Raw genomic sequence first — 19727 nt, 5'->3', positions numbered from 1 at the left:
CCCTCGCCGTTAGATTACGTTCCACATCACGCTCGCGGTTTACAGGACGTGCTACGTCCGCCGCTATGGTCGAGGGTGGCGCTGGTGAACACTCTCAAGGTTCGCTTACACCCAATGAACATAAATGCCCACGAGAGAAGCAGATTGGACAGCCGTTGCCGTAGTTCAGTTGGTAAGAGCACCGGACGCGATATTCTGCGGTCGTGGGTTCGGATCCTACCGGCGGCATGGTTGTTTTTTCTGCTGCTTTATAAGTAATTTTCTTTAAGCGATTTTTTAATCTAATTACTACAATATCCCACTGATAAGCAAAACACATAAATAAACATTCCCCTATGCACCTTGGTTTCGGTGACTGTTGGCTCCCTTAATAGGTTTGTCAAACGGGCCCCTCATTTCCTTTAAGTTACCTGCTTATAGCTTAACGAGGGTCTCGGTTCTGGCAGTCTTGATGTCATAGGTAGCTTAAGAGGGCTCTCGCACAGTTTCCGCCCTCGCCGTTAGATGACGTTCCACGTCACTCTCGCGGTATTACAGGACGTGCTACATCCGCCTCTATGGTCGAGGGTGGCGCTGGTGAACACTCTCAAGGTTCGCTTACACCCAATGAACATAAATACCCACGAGAGCAGCAGATTGGACAGCCGTCGCCGTAGCTCAGTTGGTAAGAGCACCGGACGCGATATTCGGAGGTCGTGGGTTCGGATCCGACCGGTGGCATGGTTGTTTTTTCTGTTGCTTTATAAGTAATTTTCTTTAAGCGATTTATTAATCTAAGTACTATAATATCCCACTGGTAAGCACAACACATAAAAAAAATTCCCCTATGCACCTTGGTTTCGGTGACTATTGGCTGCCTTCATAGGTTTGTCAAAAGGGCCCCTCATTTGCTTTAACTTACCTGCTAATAGCTTAACGAGGGTCTTGGTTCTGGCAGTCTTGATGCCATAGGTAGCTTAAGAGGGCTCTCGCACAGTTTCCGCCCTCGCCGTTAGATGACGTTCCACGTGACGCTCGCGGTATTACAGGACGTGCTACGTTCGCCTCTATGGTTGAGGTTGGCGCTGGTGAACACTCTCAAGGTTCGCTTACAACCAATGAACATAAATACCCACTTGAGCATCAGATAGGACAGCCGTCGCTGTAGCTCAGTTGGTAAGAGCACCGGACGCGATATTCGGAGGTCGTGGGCTCGGATCCCACCGGCGGCATGGTTGTTTTTTTGCTTTATAAGTATTTTCTTTAAGCTATTTATAAATCTAGGTACTACAATATTCCACTGATAAGCACAACACATAAAAAACATTCCCCTATGCACCTCGGTTTCGGTGACTGTTGGCTCCCTTCATAGGTTTGTCAAACGGGCCCCTCATTTCCTTTAACTTACCTGCTAATAGCTTAACGAGGGTCTCCGTTCTGGCAGTCTTGATGCCATAGGTAGCTTAAGAGGGCTCTCGCACAGTTTACGCCCTCGTCTTTAGATGACGTTCCACGTCACGCTCGCGGTATTACAGGACGTGCTACGTCCGCCGCTATGGTCGAGGGTGGCGCTGGTGAACACTCTCAAGGTTCTCTTACACCCAATGAACATAAATACCCACGAGAGCAGCAGATTGGACAGCCGTCGCCGTAGCTCAGTTGGTAAGAGCACCGAGCGCGATATTCTGAGGTTGTGGGTTCTGATCCCACCGGCGGCATGGTTGTTTTTCTGCTGCTTTATAAGTAATTTTCTTTAAGCGATTTATTAATCTAAGTACTACAATATCCCACTGATAAGCACAACACATAAAAAAAAACATTCCCCTATGCACCTTGGTTTCGGTGACTGTTGGCTCCCTTCATAGGTTTGTCAAACGGGCCCCTCCTTTCCTTTAACTTACCTGCTAATAGCTTAACGAGGGTCTCGGTTCTGGCAGTCCTGATGCCATAGGTAGCTTAAGAGGGCTCTCGCACAGTTTCCGCCCTCGTCCTTTGATGACGTTCCACGTCACGCTCGCAGTATTGCAGAACGTGCTACGTCCGCCGCTATAGGTCGAGGGTGGCGCTGGTGAACACTCTAAAGGTTCGCTTACACCCAATGAACATAAATTCCCACGAGAGCAGCAGATTGGACAGCCGTCGCCGTAGCTCAGTTGGTAAGAGCACCGGACGGGATATTCGGAGGTCGTGGGTTCGGATCCCACCGGCGGCATGGTTGTTTTTTCTGTTGCATTATAAGTAATTTTCTTTAAGCGATTTAATAATCTAAGTACTATAATATCCCACTGGTAAGCACAACACATAAAAAACATTCCCCTATGCACCTTGTTTCGGTGACTGTTGGCTCCCTTCATAGGTTTGTCAAACGGGCCCCTCTTTTCCTTTAACTTACCTGCTAATAGCTTAGCGAGGGTCTCGGTTCTGGCAGTCTTGATGCCATAGGTAGATTAAGTGGGCTCTCGCACAGTTTCCGCCCTCGTCCTTAGATGACGTTCCACGTCACGCTCGCGGTATTACAGGACGTGCTACGTCCGCCGCTAAGGTCGAGGGTGGCACTGGTGAACACTCTCAAGGTTCGCTTACACCTAATGAACATAAATACCCACGAGAGCAGCAGATTGGACAGCAGTCGCCGTAGCTCAGTTGGTAAGAGCACCGAACGCAATATTCGGAGGTCGTGGGTTCGGATCCCACCGGCGGCATGGTTGTTTTTCTGCTGCTTCATAAGTAAGTTTCTTTAAGCGATTTATTATTATAAGTACTATAATATCCCACTGATAAGCACAACACATAAAAACATTCCCCTATGCACCTTGGTTTCGGTGACTGTTGTCTCCCTTCATAGGTTTGTCAAACGGGCCCATCATTTCTCTTAACTTACCTGCTAATAGCTTAACGAGGGTCTGGGTTCTGGGAGTCTTGATGCCATAGGTAGCTTAAGAGGGCTCTCGCACAGTTTCCGCCCTCGCCGTTAGATTACGTTCCACATCACGCTCGCGGTTTACAGGACGTTCTCGTCCGCCGCTATGGTCGAGGGTGGCGCTGGTGAACACTCTCAAGGTTCGCTTACACCCAATGAACATAAATGCCCACGAGAGAAGCAGATTGGACAGCCGTTGCCGTAGTTCAGTTGGTAAGAGCACCGGAAGCGATATTCTGCGGTCGTGGGTTCGGATCCTACCGCCGGCATGGTTGTTTTTTCTGCTGCTTTATAAGTAATTTTCTTTAAGCGATTTATTAATCTAAGTACTATATTATCCCACTGGTAAGCACAACACATAAAAAACATTCCCCTATGCACCTTGGTTTCGGTGACTGTTGGCTCCCTTCAGAGGTTTGTCAAACGGGCCCCTCATTTCCTTTAACATACCTGCTAATAGCTTAACGAGGGTCTCGGTTTTGGCAGTCTTCATGCCATGGGTAGCTTAAGAGGGCTCTCGCACATTTTCCGCACTCGTCCTTAGATGACGTTCCACGTCACGCTCGCTGTATTACAGGACGTGCTACGTCCGCGGCTAAGGGCGAGGGTGGCGCTGGTGAACACTCTCAAGGTTCGCTTACACCCAATGAACATAAATCCCCACGAAAGCAGCAGATTCGACAGCCGTCGCCGTAGCTCAGTTGGTAAGAGCACCGAACGTGATATTTGGAGGTCGTTGGTTAGGAACCCACCGGCGGCATGGTTGTTTTTCAGGCGCTTTATAAGTAATTTTCTTTAAGCAATTTACTAATATAAGTACTATAATATCCCACTGATCAGCACAACGCATAAAAAACATTCCCCTATGCACCTTGGCTTCGGTGACTGTTGGCTCCCTTCATAGGTTTGTCAAACGGGCCCCTCATTTCCTTTAACTTACCTGCTAATAGCTTAACGAGGGTCTTGGTTCTGGCAGTCTTGACGCCATAGGTAGCTTAAGAGGGCTCTCGCACAGTTTCCGCCCTCGTCCTTTGATGACGTTCCACGTCACGCTCGCAGTATTGCAGAACGTGCTACGTCCGCCGCTATAGGTCGAGGGTGGCGCTGGTGAACACTCTAAAGGTTCGCTTACACCCAATGAACATAAATTCCCACGAGAGCAGCAGATTGGACAGCCGTCGCCGTAGCTCAGTTGGTAAGAGCACCGGACGGGATATTCGGAGGTCGTGGGTTCGGATCCCACCGGCGGCATGGTTGTTTTTTCTGTTGCATTATAAGTAATTTTCTTTAAGCGATTTAATAATCTAAGTACTATAATATCCCACTGGTAAGCACAACACATAAAAAACATTCCCCTATGCACCTTGTTTCGGTGACTGTTGGCTCCCTTCATAGGTTTGTCAAACGGGCCCCTCTTTTCCTTTAACTTACCTGCTAATAGCTTAACGAGGGTCTCGGTTTTGGCAGTCTTCATGCCATAGGTAGCTTAAGAGGGCTCTCGCACATTTTCCGCACTCGTCCTTAGATGACGTTCCACGTCACGCTCGCTGTATTACAGGACGTGCTACGTCCGCGGCTAAGGGCGAGGGTGGCGCTGGTGAACACTCTCAAGGTTCGCTTACACCCAATGAACATAAATCCCCACGAAAGCAGCAGATTCGACAGCCGTCGCCGTAGCTCAGTTGGTAAGAGCACCGAACGTGATATTTGGAGGTCGTTGGTTAGGATCCCACCGGCGGCATGGTTGTTTTTCAGGCGCTTTATAAGAAATTTTCTTTAAGCAATTTACTAATATAAGTACTATAATATCCCACTGATCAGCACAACGCATAAAAAACATTCCCCTATGCACCTTGGCTTCGGTGACTGTTGGCTCCCTTCATAGGTTTGTCAAACGGGCCCCTCCTTTCCTTTAACTTACCTGCTAATAGCTTAACGAGGGTCTCGGTTCTGGCAGTCCTGATGCCATAGGTAGCTTAAGAGGGCTCTCGCACAGTTTCCGCCCTCGTCCTTTGATGACGTTCCACGTCACGCTCGCAGTATTGCAGAACGTGCTACGTCCGCCGCTATAGGTCGAGGGTGGCGCTGGTGAACACTCTAAAGGTTCGCTTACACCAAATGAACATAAATTCCCACGAGAGCAGCAGATTGGACAGCCGTCGCCGTAGCTCAGTTGGTAAGAGCACCGGACGCGATATTCGGAGGTCGTGGGTTCGGATCCCACCGGCGGCATGGTTGTTTTTTTTGTTGCATTATAAGTAATTTTCTTTAAGCGATTTATTAATCTAAGTACTATAATATCCCACTGGTAAGCACAACACATAAAAAACATTCCCCTATGCACCTTGTTTCGGTGACTGTTGGCTCCCTTCATAGGTTTGTCAAACGGGCCCCTCTTTTCCTTTAACTTACCTGCTAATAGCTTAGCGAGGGTCTCGGTTCTGGCAGTCTTGATGCCATAGGTAGATTAAGAGGGCTCTCGCACAGTTTCCGCTCTCGTCCTTAGATGACGTTCCACGTCACGCTCGCGGTATTACAGGACGTGCTACGTCCGCCGCTAAGGTCGAGGGTGGCACTGGTGAACACTCTCAAGGTTCGCTTACACCCAATGAACATAAATACCCACGAGAGCAGCAGATTGGACAGCCGTCGCCGTAGCTCAGCTGGTAAGAGCACCGAACGCAATATTCGGTGGTCGTGGGTTCGGATCCCACCGGCGGCATGGTTGTTTTTCTGCTGCTTTATAAGTAAGTTTCTTTAAGCGATTTATTATTCTAAGTACTATAATATCCCACTGATAAGCACAACACATAAAAACATTCCCCTATGCACCTTGGTTTCGGTGACTGTTGTCTCCCTTCATAGGTTTGTCAAACGGGCCCCTCATTTCTTTTAACTTACCTGCTAATAGCTTAACGAGCGTCTGGGTTCTGGGAGTCTTGATGCCATAGGTAGCTTAAGAGGGCTCTCGCACAGTTTCCGCCCTCGCCGTTAGATTACGTTCCACATCACGCTCGCGGTTTACAGGACGTGCTACGTCCGCCGCTAAGGTCGAGGGTGGCGCTGGTGAACACTCTCAAGGTTCGCTTACACCCAATGAACATAAATACCCACGAGAGCAGCAGATTGGACAGCCGTCGTCGTAGCTCAGTTGGTAAGAGCACCGAACGCGATATTCGGAGGTCGTGGGTTCGGATCCCACCGGCTGCATGGTTGTTTTTTTTGCTGCTTTATAAGTAATTTTCTTTAAGCGATTTATTAATCTAAGTACTATAATATCCCACTGGTAAGCACAACACATAAAAAACATTCCCTTATGCACCTTGTTTCGGTGACTGTTGGCTCCCTTCATAGGTTTGTCAAACGGGCCCCTCTTTTCCTTTAACTTACCTGCTAATAGCTTAGCGAGGGTCTCGGTTCTGGCAGTCTTGATGCCATAGGTAGATTAAGAGGGCTCTCGCACAGTTTCCGCCCTCGTCCTTAGATGACGTTCCACGTCACGCTCGCGGTATTAGAGGACGTGCTACGTCCGCCGCTAAGGTCGAGGGTGGCACTGGTGAACACTCTCAAGGTTCGCTTACACCCAATGAACATAAATACCCTCCAGAGCAGCAGATTGGACAGCCGTCGCCGTAGCTCAGTTGGTAGGAGCACCGGACGCGATATTCGGAGGTCATGGGTTCGGATCCCACCGGCGGCATGGTTGTTTCTTCTGCTGCTTTATAAGTAATTTTCTTTGAGCGATTTATTATTTTAAGTACTATATGATCCCACTGATAAGCCAAACACAAAAAAAACATTCCCCTATGCACCTTGGTTTCGGTGACTGTTGGCACCCTTCATAGGTTTGTCAAACGGGCCCTTCATTTCCTTTAACTTATCTGCTAATAGCTTAACCAGGATCTTGGTTCTGGCAGTCTTGATGGCATAGGTAGCTTACGAGGGCTCTCGCACAGTTTCCGCCCTCGTTCTTAGATGACGTTCCACGTCACGCTCACTGTATTACAGGACGTGCTATGTCCGCCGCTAAGGTCGAGGGCGGCGCTGGTGAACACTCTCAAGGTTCGCTTACACCCAATGAACATAAATAACCACGAGAGCAGCAGATTGAAGAGCCGTCGCCGTAGCTCAGTTGGTAAGAGCACCGAATGTGATATTTGGAGGTCGTTGGTTAGGATCCCACCGGCGGCATGGTTGTTTTTTCAGGTGCTTCATAAGTAATTTTCTTTAAGCGATTTACTAATATAAGTACTATAATATCCCACTGATCAGCACAACGCATAAAAAATATTCCCCTATGCACCTTGGTTTCGGAGACTGTTGGCTCCCTTCATAGGTTTGTCAAACGGGCCCCTCATTTCCTTTAACTTACCTGCTAATAGCTTAACGAGGGTTTTGGTTCTGGCAGTCTTGATGCCATAGGTAGCTTAAGAGGGCTCTCGCACAGTTTCCGCCCTCGCCGTTAGATGACGTTCCACGTCACGCTCGCGGTATTACAGGACGTGCTACGTCCGCCGCTATGGTCGAGGGTGGCGCTGGTGAACACTCTCAATGTGCGCTTACACCCAATGAACATAAATACCCACGAGAGCAGCAGATTGGACAGCCGTCACCGTAGCTCAGTTGGTAAGAGCACCGAGCGCGATATTCGGAGGTTGTGGGTTCGGATCCCACCGGCGGCATGGTTGTTTTTTCTGCTGCTTTATAAGTAATTTTCTTTAAGCGATTTATTAATCTAAGTACTACAATATCCCACTGATAAGCACAACATTTAAAAAAACATTCCCCTATGCACCTTGGTTTCGGTGACTGTTGGCTCCCTTCATAGGTTTGTCAAACGGGTCCCTCATTTCCTTTAACTTACCTGCTAATAGCTTAACGAGGGTCTCGGTTCTGGCAGTCTTGATGCATGCCATAGGTAGCTTAAGAGGGCTCTCGCACAGTTTCCGCCCTCGCCGTTAGATGACGTTCCACGTCACGCTCGCGGTATTACAGGACGTGCTACGTCCGCCGCTAAGGTCGAGGGTGGCGCTGGTGAACACTCTCAAGGTTCGCTTACACCCAATGAACATAAATACCCACGAGAGCAGCAGATTGGACAGCCGTCGCCGTAGCTCAGTTGGTAAGAGCACCGAACGCAATATTCGGAGGTCGTGGGTTCGGATCCCACCGGCGGCATGGTTGTTTTTCTGCTGCTTTATAAGTAAGTTTCTTTAAGCGATTTATTATTCTAAGTACTATAATATCCCACTGATAAGCACAACACATAAAAACATTCCCCTATGCACCTTGGTTTCGGTGACTGTTGTCTCCCTTCATAGGTTTGTCAAACGGGCCCCTCATTTCTTTTAACTTACCTGCTAATAGCTTAACGAGGGTCTGGGTTCTGGGAGTCTTGATGCCATAGGTAGCTTAAGAGGGCTCTCGCACAGTTTCCGCCCTCGCCGTTAGATTACGTTCCACATCACGCTCGCGGTTTACAGGACGTGCTACGTCCGCCGCTAAGGTCGAGAGTGGCGCTGGTGAACACTCTCAAGGTTCGCTTACACCCAATGAACATAAATACCCACGAGAGCAGCAGATTGGACAGCCGTCGCCGTAGCTCAGTTGGTAAGAGCACCGGACGCGATATTCGGCGGTCGTGGGTTCGGATCCCACCGGGGGCATGGTTGTTTTTGCTGCTGCTTTATAAGTATTTCCTTTAAGGTATTTATTAATATAAGTACTACAATATCCCACTGATAAGCACAACACATAAAAAACATTCCCGTATGCACCTTGGTTTCGGTGACTGTTGGCTCCCTTCATAGGTTTGTCAAACGGGCCCCTCATTTCTTTTAACTTACCTGCTAATAGCTTAACGAGGGTCTCGGTTCTGGCAGTCTTGATGCCATAGCTAGCTTAAGAGGGCTCTCGCACAGTTTCCGCCCTCGCCGTTAGATGACGTTCCACGTCACGCTCGCGGTATTACAGGATGTGCTACGTCCGCCGCTATGGTCGAGGGTGGCGCTGGTGAACACTCTCAAGGTTCTCTTACACCCAATGAACATAAATACCCACGAGAGCAGCAGATTGGACAGCCGTCGCCGTAGCTCAGTTGGTAAGAGCACCGAGCGCGATATTCGGAGGTTGTGGGTTCTGATCCCACCGGCGGCATGGTTGTTTTTTCTGCTGCTTTATAAGTAATTTTCTTTAAGCGATTTATTAATCTAAGTACCACAATATCCCACTGATAAGCACAATACATAAAAAAAACATTCCCCTATGCACCTTGGTTTCGGTGACTGTTGGCTCCCTTCATAGGTTTGTCAAACGGGCCCCTCATTTCCTTCAACTTACCTGCTAATAGCTTAACGAGGGTCTTGGTTCTGGCAGTCTTGACACCATAGGTAGCTTAAGAGGGCTCTCGCACAGTTTCCGCCCTCGCCGTTAGGTGACGTTCCACGTCACGCTCGCTGTATTACAGGACGTGCTACGTCCGCCGCTAAGGTCGAGGGTGGCGCTGGTGAACACTCTCAAGGTTCGCTTACACCCAATGAACATAAACACCCACGAGAGCAGCAGATTGGACAGCCGTCGCCGTAGCTCAGTTGGTAAGAGCACCGGACGCGATATTCGGAGGTCGTTGGTTCGGATCCCACCGGCGGCATGGTTGTTTTTTCTGTTGCTTTAAAGTAATTTTTTTAAGCGATTTATTAATCTAAGTACTATAATATCCCACTGGTAAGCACAACACATAAAAAAACATTCCCCTATGCACCTTGGTTTCGGTGACTGTTGGCTCCCTTCATAGGTTTGTCAAACGGGCCCTTCATTTCCTTTAACATACCTGCTAATAGCTTAGGGAGGGTCTCGGTTCTGGCAGTTTTGATGCCATAGGTAGCTTATGAGGGCTCTCGCACAGTTTCCGCCCTCGCCGTTAGGTGACGTTCCACGTCACGCTCGCGGTATTACAGGACGTGCTACGTCCGCCGCTATGGTCGAGGGGGGCGCTGGTGAACACTCTCAAGGTTCGCTTACACCCAATGAACATAATTACCCACGAGAGCAGCAGATTGGAGAGCCGTTGCCGTAGCTCAGTTGGTAAGAGCACCGGACGCGATATTCGGCGGTCGTAGATTCGGATCCCACTGGCGGCTTGATTGTTTTTTCTGCTGCTTTATAAGTATATTCTTTAAACGATTTATTAATCTAAGTACTACAATATCCCACTGATAAGCACAACACATAAAAAAACATTCCCCTATGCACCTTGGTTTCGGTGACTGTTGGCTCCCTTCATAGGTTTGTCAAACGGGCCCCTCATTTCTTTTAACTTACCTGCTAATAGCTTAACGAGGGTCTCGGTTTTGGCAGTCTTCATGCCATAGGTAGCTTAAGAGGGCTCTCGCACATTTTCCGCACTCGTCCTTAGATGACGTTCCACGTCACGCTCGCTGTATTACAGGACGTGCTACGTCCGCCGCTAAGGTCGAGGGTGGCGCTGGTGAACACTTTTAAGGTTCGCTTACACCCAATGAACATAAATACCCACGAAAGCAGCAGATTCGACAGCCGTCGCCGTAGCTCAGTTGGTAAGAGCACCGAACGTGATATTTGGAGGTCGTTGGTTAGGATCCCACCGGCGGCATGGTTGTTTTTCAGGCGCTTTATAAGTAATTTTCTTTAAGCGATTTACTAATATAAGGGCTATAATATCCCACTGATCAGCACAACGCATAAAAAACATTCCCCTATGCACCTTGGTTTCGGTGACTGTTGGCTCCCTTCATAGGTTTGTCAAACGGGCCCCTCCTTTCCTTTAACTTACCTGCTAATAGCTTAACGAGGGTCTCAGTTCTGGCAGTCTTGATGCCATAGGTAGCTTAAGAGGGCTCTCGCACAGTTTCCGCCCTCGTCCTTTGATGACGTTCCACGTCACGCTCGCAGTATTGCAGAACGTGCTACGTCCGCCGCTATAGGTCGAGGGTGGCGCTGGTGAACACTCTCAAGGTTCGCTTACACCCAATGAACATAAATACCCACGAGAGCAGCACATTGGACAGCCGTCGCCGTAGCTCAGTTGGTAAGAGCACCGGACGTGATATTCGGCGGTCGTGGGTTCGGATCCCACCGGCGGCATGGTTGTTTTTTCTGCTGCTTTATAAGTAATTTTCTTTAAGCGATATTTTAATCTAAGTACTACAATATCCCACTGATAAGCACAACACATAAATAAACGTTCCCCTATGCACCTTGGTTTCGGTGACTGTTGGCTCCCTTCATAGGTTTGTCAAACGGGCCCCTCATTTCCTTTAACTTCCCTGCTAATAGCTTAGCGAGGGTCTCGGTTCTGGCAGTCTTGATGCCATAGGTAGATTAAGAGGGCTCTCGCACAGTTTCCGCCCTCGTCCTTAGATGACGTTCCACGTCACGCTCGCGGTATTACAGGACGTGCTACATCCGCCGCTAAGGTCGAGGGTGGCACTGGTGAACACTCTCAAGGTTCGCTTGCACCCAATGAACATAAATACCCACGAGAGCAGCAGATTGGACAGCCGTCGCCGTAGCTCAGTTGGTAAGAGCACCGAACGCGATATTCGGAGGTCGTGGGTTCGGATCCCACCGGCGGCATGGTTGTTTTTCTGCTGCTTTATAAGTAATTTTCTTTAAGCGATTTATTATTCTAAGTACTATAATATCCCACTGATAAGCACAACACATAAAAACATTCCCCTATGCACCTTGGTTTCGGTGACTGTTGTCTCCCTTCATAGGTTTGTCAAACGGCCCCTCATTTCCTTTAACTTACCTGCTAATAGCTTAACGAGGGTCTGGGCTCTGGGAGTCTTGATGCCATAGGTAGCTTAAGAGGGCTCTCGCACAGTTTCCGCCCTCGCCGTTAGATTACGTTCCACATCACGCTCGCGGTTTACAGGACGTGCTACGTCCGCCGCTATGGTCGAGGGTGGCGCTGGTGAACACTCTCAATGTTCGCTTACACCCAATGAACATAAATGCCCACGAGAGAAGCAGATTGGACAGCCGTTGCCGTAGTTCAGTTGGTAAGAGCACCGGACGCGATATTCTGCGGTCGTGGGTTCGGATCCTACCGGCGGCATGGTTGTTTTTTCTGCTGCTTTATAAGTAATTTTCTTTAACCGATTTATTAATCTAAGTACTATAATATCCCACTGGTAAGCACAACACATAAAAAAAAATTCCCCTATGCACCTTGGTTTCGGTGACTATTGGCTGCCTTCATAGGTTTGTCAAAAGGGCCCCTCATTTGCTTTAACTTACCTGCTAATAGCTTAACGAGGGTCTTGGTTCTGGCAGTCTTGATGCCATAGGTAGCTTAAGAGGGCTCTCGCACAGTTTCCGCCCTCGCCGTTAGATGACGTTCCACGTGACGCTCGCGGTATTACAGGACGTGCTACGTTCGCCTCTATGGTTGAGGTTGGCGCTGGTGAACACTCTCAAGGTTCGCTTACAACCAATGAACATAAATACCCACTTGAGCATCAGATAGGACAGCCGTCGCTGTAGCTCAGTTGGTAAGAGCACCGGACGCGATATTCGGAGGTCGTGGGTTCGGATCCCACCGGCGGCATGGTTGTTTTTTTGCTTTATAAGTATTTTCTTTAAGCTATTTATAAATCTAGGTACTACAATATTCCACTGATAAGCACAACACATAAAAAACATTCCCCTATGCACCTCGGTTTCGGTGACTGTTGGCTCCCTTCATAGGTTTGTCAAACGGGCCCCTCATTTCCTTTAACTTACCTGCTAATAGCTTAACGAGGGTCTTGGTTCTGGCAGTCTTGACGCCATAGGTAGCTTAAGAGGGCTCTCGCACAGTTTCCGCCCTCGCCGTTAGGTGACGTTCCACGTCACGCTCGCTGTATTACAGGACGTGCTACGTCCGCCGCTAAGGTCGAGGGTGGCGCTGGTGAACACTCTCAAGGTTCGCTTACACCCAATGAACATAAATACCCTCGAGAGCAGCAGATTGGACAGCCGTCGCCGTAGCTCAGTTGGTAAGAGCACAGGACGCGATATTCGGAGGTCGTGGGTTCGGATCCCACAGGCGGCATGGTTGTTTTTCAGGCGCTTTATAAGTAATTTTCTTTAAGCGATTTACTAATATAAGTACTATAATATCCCACTGATCAGCACAACGCATAAAAATCATTCCCCTATGCACCTTGGTTTCGGTGACTGTTGGCTCCCTTCATAGGTTTGTCAAACGGGCCCCTCCTTTCCTTTAACTTACCTGCTAATAGCTTAACGAGGGTCTCGGTTCTGGCAGTCCTGATGCCATAGGTAGCTTAAGAGGGCTCTCGCACAGTTTCCGCCCTCGTCCTTTGATGACGTTCCACGTCACGCTCGCAGTATTGCAGAACGTGCTACGTCCGCCGCTATAGGTCGAGGGTGGCGCTGGTGAACACTTTTAAGGTTCGCTTACACCCAATGAACATAAATACCCACGAAAGCAGCAGATTCGACAGCCGTCGCCGTAGCTCAGTTGGTAAGAGCACCGAACGTGATATTTGGAGGTCGTTGGTTAGGATCCCACCGGCGGCATGGTTGTTTTTCAGGCGCTTTATAAGTAATTTTCTTTAAGCGATTTACTAATATAAGGGCTATAATATCCCACTGATCAGCACAACGCATAAAAAACATTCCCCTATGCACCTTGGTTTCGGTGACTGTTGGCTCCCTTCATAGGTTTGTCAAACGGGCCCCTCCTTTCCTTTAACTTACCTGCTAATAGCTTAACGAGGGTCTCAGTTCTGGCAGTCTTGATGCCATAGGTAGCTTAAGAGGGCTCTCGCACAGTTTCCGCCCTCGTCCTTTGATGACGTTCCACGTCACGCTCGCAGTATTGCAGAACGTGCTACGTCCGCCGCTATAGGTCGAGGGTGGCGCTGGTGAACACTCTCAAGGTTCGCTTACACCCAATGAACATAAATACCCACGAGAGCAGCACATTGGACAGCCGTCGCCGTAGCTCAGTTGGTAAGAGCACCGGACGTGATATTCGGCGGTCGTGGGTTCGGATCCCACCGGCGGCATGGTTGTTTTTTCTGCTGCTTTATAAGTAATTTTCTTTAAGCGATATTTTAATCTAAGTACTACAATATCCCACTGATAAGCACAACACATAAATAAACGTTCCCCTATGCACCTTGGTTTCGGTGACTGTTGGCTCCCTTCATAGGTTTGTCAAACGGGCCCCTCATTTCCTTTAACTTCCCTGCTAATAGCTTAGCGAGGGTCTCGGTTCTGGCAGTCTTGATGCCATAGGTAGATTAAGAGGGCTCTCGCACAGTTTCCGCCCTCGTCCTTAGATGACGTTCCACGTCACGCTCGCGGTATTACAGGACGTGCTACATCCGCCGCTAAGGTCGAGGGTGGCACTGGTGAACACTCTCAAGGTTCGCTTGCACCCAATGAACATAAATACCCACGAGAGCAGCAGATTGGACAGCCGTCGCCGTAGCTCAGTTGGTAAGAGCACCGAACGCGATATTCGGAGGTCGTGGGTTCGGATCCCACCGGCGGCATGGTTGTTTTTCTGCTGCTTTATAAGTAATTTTCTTTAAGCGATTTATTATTCTAAGTACTATAATATCCCACTGATAAGCACAACACATAAAAACATTCCCCTATGCACCTTGGTTTCGGTGACTGTTGTCTCCCTTCATAGGTTTGTCAAACGGGCCCCTCATTTCCTTTAACTTACCTGCTAATAGCTTAACGAGGGTCTGGGCTCTGGGAGTCTTGATGCCATAGGTAGCTTAAGAGGGCTCTCGCACAGTTTCCGCCCTCGCCGTTAGATTACGTTCCACATCACGCTCGCGGTTTACAGGACGTGCTACGTCCGCCGCTATGGTCGAGGGTGGCGCTGGTGAACACTCTCAATGTTCGCTTACACCCAATGAACATAAATGCCCACGAGAGAAGCAGATTGGACAGCCGTTGCCGTAGTTCAGTTGGTAAGAGCACCGGACGCGATATTCTGCGGTCGTGGGTTCGGATCCTACCGGCGGCATGGTTGTTTTTTCTGCTGCTTTATAAGTAATTTTCTTTAACCGATTTATTAATCTAAGTACTATAATATCCCACTGGTAAGCACAACACATAAAAAAAAATTCCCCTATGCACCTTGGTTTCGGTGACTATTGGCTGCCTTCATAGGTTTGTCAAAAGGGCCCCTCATTTGCTTTAACTTACCTGCTAATAGCTTAACGAGGGTCTTGGTTCTGGCAGTCTTGATGCCATAGGTAGCTTAAGAGGGCTCTCGCACAGTTTCCGCCCTCGCCGTTAGATGACGTTCCACGTGACGCTCGCGGTATTACAGGACGTGCTACGTTCGCCTCTATGGTTGAGGTTGGCGCTGGTGAACACTCTCAAGGTTCGCTTACAACCTATGAACATAAATACCCACTTGAGCATCAGATAGGACAGCCGTCGCTGTAGCTCAGTTGGTAAGAGCACCGGACGCGATATTCGGAGGTCGTGGGTTCGGATCCCACCGGCGGCATGGTTGTTTTTTTGCTTTATAAGTATTTTCTTTAAGCTATTTATAAATCTAGGTACTACAATATTCCACTGATAAGCACAACACATAAAAAACATTCCCCTATGCACCTCGGTTTCGGTGACTGTTGGCTCCCTTCATAGGTTTGTCAAACGGGCCCCTCATTTCCTTTAACTTACCTGCTAATAGCTTAACGAGGGTCTCCGTTCTGGCAGTCTTGATGCCATAGGTAGCTTAAGAGGGCTCTCGCACAGTTTACGCCCTCGTCTTTAGATGACGTTCCACGTCACGCTCGCGGTATTACAGGACGTGCTACGTCCGCCGCTATGGTCGAGGGTGGCGCTGGTGAACACTCTCAAGGTTCTCTTACACCCAATGAACATAAATACCCACGAGAGCAGCAGATTGGACAGCCGTCGCCGTAGCTCAGTTGGTAAGAGCACCGAGCGCGATATTCTGAGGTTGTGGGTTCTGATCCCACCGGCGGCATGGTTGTTTTTCTGCTGCTTTATAAGTAATTTTCTTTAAGCGATTTATTAATCTAAGTACTACAATATCCCACTGATAAGCACAACACATAAAAAAAAACATTCCCCTATGCACCTTGGTTTCGGTGACTGTTGGCTCCCTTCATAGGTTTGTCAAACGGGCCCCTCATTTCCTTTAACTTACCTGCTAATAGCTTAACGAGGGTCTTGGTTCTGGCAGTCTTGACGCCATAGGTAGCTTAAGAGGGCTCTCGCACAGTTTCCGCCCTCGCCGTTAGGTGACGTTCCACGTCACGCTCGCTGTATTACAGGACGTGCTACGTCCGCCGCTAAGGTCGAGGGTGGCGCTGGTGAACACTCTCAAGGTTCGCTTACACCCAATGAACATAAATACCCTCGAGAGCAGCAGATTGGACAGCCGTCGCCGTAGCTCAGTTGGTAAGAGCACAGGACGCGATATTCGGAGGTCGTGGGTTCGGATCCCACAGGCGGCATGGTTGTTTTTCAGGCGCTTTATAAGTAATTTTCTTTAAGCGATTTACTAATATAAGTACTATAATATCCCACTGATCAGCACAACGCATAAAAATCATTCCCCTATGCACCTTGGTTTCGGTGACTGTTGGCTCCCTTCATAGGTTTGTCAAACGGGCCCCTCCTTTCCTTTAACTTACCTGCTAATAGCTTAACGAGGGTCTCGGTTCTGGCAGTCCTGATGCCATAGGTAGCTTAAGAGGGCTCTCGCACAGTTTCCGCCCTCGTCCTTTGATGACGTTCCACGTCACGCTCGCAGTATTGCAGAACGTGCTACGTCCGCCGCTATAGGTCGAGGGTGGCGCTGGTGAACACTCTAAAGGTTCGCTTACACCCAATGAACATAAATTCCCACGAGAGCAGCAGATTGGACAGCCGTCGCCGTAGCTCAGTTGGTAAGAGCACCGGACGGGATATTCGGAGGTCGTGGGTTCGGATCCCACCGGCGGCATGGTTGTTTTTTCTGTTGCATTATAAGTAATTTTCTTTAAGCGATTTAATAATCTAAGTACTATAATATCCCACTGGTAAGCACAACACATAAAAAACATTCACCTATGCACCTTGTTTCGGTGACTGTTGGCTCCCTTCATAGGTTTGTCAAACGGGCCCCTCTTTTCCTTTAACTTACCTGCTAATAGCTTAGCGAGGGTCTCGGTTCTGGCAGTCTTGATGCCATAGGTAGATTAAGAGGGCTCTCGCACAGTTTCCGCCCTCGTCCTTAGATGACGTTCCACGTCACGCTCGCGGTATTACAGGACGTGCTACGTCCGCCGCTAAGGTCGAGGGTGGCACTGGTGAACACTCTCAAGGTTCGCTTACACCTAATGAACATAAATACCCACGAGAGCAGCAGATTGGACAGCCGTCGCCGTAGCTCAGTTGGTAAGAGCACCGAACGCAATATTCGGAGGTCGTGGGTTCGGATCCCACCGGCGGCATGGTTGTTTTTCTGCTGCTTCATAAGTAAGTTTCTTTAAGCGATTTATTATTATAAGTACTATAATATCCCACTGATAAGCACAACACATAAAAACATTCCCCTATGCACCTTGGTTTCGGTGACTGTTGTCTCCCTTCATAGGTTTGTCAAACGGGCCCATCATTTCTTTTAACTTACCTGCTAATAGCTTAACGAGGGTCTGTGTTCTGGGAGTCTTGATGCCATAGGTAGCTTAAGAGGGCTCTCGCACAGTTTCCGCCCTCGCCGTTAGATTACGTTCCACATCACGCTCGCGGTTTACAGGACGTTCTCGTCCGCCGCTATGGTCGAGGGTGGCGCTGGTGAACACTCTCAAGGTTCGCTTACACCCAATGAACATAAATGCCCACGAGAGAAGCAGATTGGACAGCCGTTGCCGTAGTTCAGTTGGTAAGAGCACCGGAAGTGATATTCTGCGGTCGTGGGTTCGGATCCTACCGCCGGCATGGTTGTTTTTTCTGCTGCTTTATAAGTAATTTTCTTTAAGCGATTTATTATTCTAAGTACTATATTATCCCACTGGTAAGCGCAACACATAAAAAACATTCCCCTATGCACCTTGGTTTCGGTGACTGTTGGCTCCCTTCAGAGGTTTGTCAAACGGGCCCCTCATTTCCTTTAACATACCTGCTAATAGCTTAGCGAGGGTCTCGGTTCTGGCAGTTTTGATGCCATAGGTAGTTTATGAGGGCTCTCGCACAGTTTCCGCCCTCGCCGTTAGGTGACGTTCCACGTCACGCTCGCGGTATTACAGGACGTGCTACGTCCGCCGCTATGGTCGAGGGTGGCGCTGGCGAACACTCTCAAGGTTCGCTTACACCCAATGAACATAATTACCCACGAGAGCAGCAGATTGGAGAGCCGTTGCCGTAGCTCAGTTGGTAAGAGCACCGGACGCGATATTCGGCGGTCGTAGGTTCGGATCCCACTGGCGGCTTGATTGTTTTTTCTGCTGCTTTATAAGTAATTTTCTTTAAGCGATTTATTATTCTAAGTACTATAATATCCCACTGATAAGCACAACACATAAAAACATTCCCCTATGCACCTTGGTTTCGGTGATTGTTGGCTCCCTTCATAGGTTTGTCAAACGGGCCCCTCCTTTCCTTTAACTTACCTGCTAATAGCTTAACGAGGGTCTCGGTTCTGGCAGTCTTGATGCCATAGGTAGCTTAAGAGGGCACTCGCACAGTTTCCGCCCTCGTCCTTTGATGACGTTCCACGTCACGCTCGCAGTATTGCAGAACGTGCTACGTCCGCCGCTATAGGTCGAGGGTGGCGCTGGTGAACACTCTCAAGGTTCGCTTACACCCAATGAACATAAATACCCACGAGAGCAGCACATTGGACAGCCGTCGCCGTAGCTCAGTTGGTAAGAGCACCGGTCGCGATATTCGGCGGTCGTGGGCTCGGATCCCACCGGCGGCATGGTTGTTTTTTCTTTTGCTTTGAAGTAATTTTCTTTAAGCGATTTATTAATTTAAGTACTATAATATCCCACCGGTAAGCACAACACATAAAAAACATTCCCCTATGCACCTTGGTTTCGGTGACTGTTGGCTCCCTTCATAGGTTTGTCAAACGGGCCCCTCATTTCCATTAACATACCTGCTAATAGCTTAGCGAGGGTCTCGGTTCTGGCAGTTTTGATGCCATAGGTAGCTTAAGAGGGCTCTCGCACAGTTTCCGCCCTCGCCGTTAGATTACGTTCCACATCACGCTCGCGGTTTACAGGACGTGCTACGTCCGCCGCTATGGTCGAGGGTGGCGCTGGTGAACACTCTCAAGGTTCGCTTACACCCAATGAACATAAATACCCACGAGAGCAGCAGATTGGACAGCCGTTGCCGTAGTTCAGTTGGTAAGAGCACCGGACGCGATATTCTGCGGTCGTGGGTTCGGATCCCACCGGCGGCATGATTGTTTTTTCTGCTGCTTTATAAGTAATTTTCTTTAAGCGATTTTTTAATCTAAGTACTACAATATCCCACTGATAAGCAAAACACATAAATAAACATTGCCCTATGCACCTTGGTTTCGGTGACTGTTGGATCCCTTAATAGGTTTGTCAAACGGGCCCCTCATTTCCTTTAACTTACCTGCTTATAGCTTAACGAGGGTCTCGGTTCTGGCAGTCTTGATGTCATAGGTAGCTTAAGAGGGCTCTCGCACAGTTTCCGCCCTCGCCGTTAGATGACGTTCCACGTCACTCTCGCGGTATTACAGGACGTGCTACATCCGCCGCTATGGTCGAGGGTGGCGCTGGTGAACACTCTCAAGGTTCGCTTACACACA

The 19727-nt window shown here is 48.9% G+C and overlaps 9 non-coding genes across 9 annotated transcripts; all 9 read left to right on the top strand.

Moving 5' to 3' along the window:
• Nucleotides 1-2117: 2117 nt before the first annotated feature.
• Nucleotides 2118-2191, top strand: TRNAS-GGA (transfer RNA serine (anticodon GGA)). The gene has a single exon. It is a non-coding gene; the product is annotated as a tRNA-Ser (tRNA).
• Nucleotides 2192-2607: 416 nt separating this feature from the next.
• Nucleotides 2608-2681, top strand: TRNAL-CAA (transfer RNA leucine (anticodon CAA)). The gene has a single exon. It is a non-coding gene; the product is annotated as a tRNA-Leu (tRNA).
• Nucleotides 2682-4076: 1395 nt separating this feature from the next.
• Nucleotides 4077-4150, top strand: TRNAS-GGA (transfer RNA serine (anticodon GGA)). The gene has a single exon. It is a non-coding gene; the product is annotated as a tRNA-Ser (tRNA).
• A 1397-nt stretch (nucleotides 4151-5547) lies between these two features.
• Nucleotides 5548-5621, top strand: TRNAL-CAA (transfer RNA leucine (anticodon CAA)). The gene has a single exon. It is a non-coding gene; the product is annotated as a tRNA-Leu (tRNA).
• A 2382-nt stretch (nucleotides 5622-8003) lies between these two features.
• On the top strand, nucleotides 8004-8077 carry TRNAL-CAA (transfer RNA leucine (anticodon CAA)). The gene has a single exon. It is a non-coding gene; the product is annotated as a tRNA-Leu (tRNA).
• Nucleotides 8078-10946: 2869 nt separating this feature from the next.
• Nucleotides 10947-11020, top strand: TRNAS-UGA (transfer RNA serine (anticodon UGA)). Its single transcript has one exon. It is a non-coding gene; the product is annotated as a tRNA-Ser (tRNA).
• Nucleotides 11021-13885: 2865 nt separating this feature from the next.
• Nucleotides 13886-13959, top strand: TRNAS-UGA (transfer RNA serine (anticodon UGA)). The gene has a single exon. It is a non-coding gene; the product is annotated as a tRNA-Ser (tRNA).
• A 2868-nt stretch (nucleotides 13960-16827) lies between these two features.
• On the top strand, nucleotides 16828-16901 carry TRNAS-GGA (transfer RNA serine (anticodon GGA)). Its single transcript has one exon. It is a non-coding gene; the product is annotated as a tRNA-Ser (tRNA).
• Nucleotides 16902-17317: 416 nt separating this feature from the next.
• Nucleotides 17318-17391, top strand: TRNAL-CAA (transfer RNA leucine (anticodon CAA)). The gene has a single exon. It is a non-coding gene; the product is annotated as a tRNA-Leu (tRNA).
• Nucleotides 17392-19727: the final 2336 nt, after the last annotated feature.

The sequence above is a fragment of the Amblyomma americanum genome, chromosome 1 (genome assembly GCF_052857255.1).
Source record: "Amblyomma americanum isolate KBUSLIRL-KWMA chromosome 1, ASM5285725v1, whole genome shotgun sequence".
Lineage (NCBI taxonomy): Eukaryota > Metazoa > Arthropoda > Arachnida > Ixodida > Ixodidae > Amblyomma > Amblyomma americanum.
The sequence above is the reverse complement of the archived record's forward strand: the minus strand, read 5'-3'. Positions and strand labels throughout refer to the sequence as shown.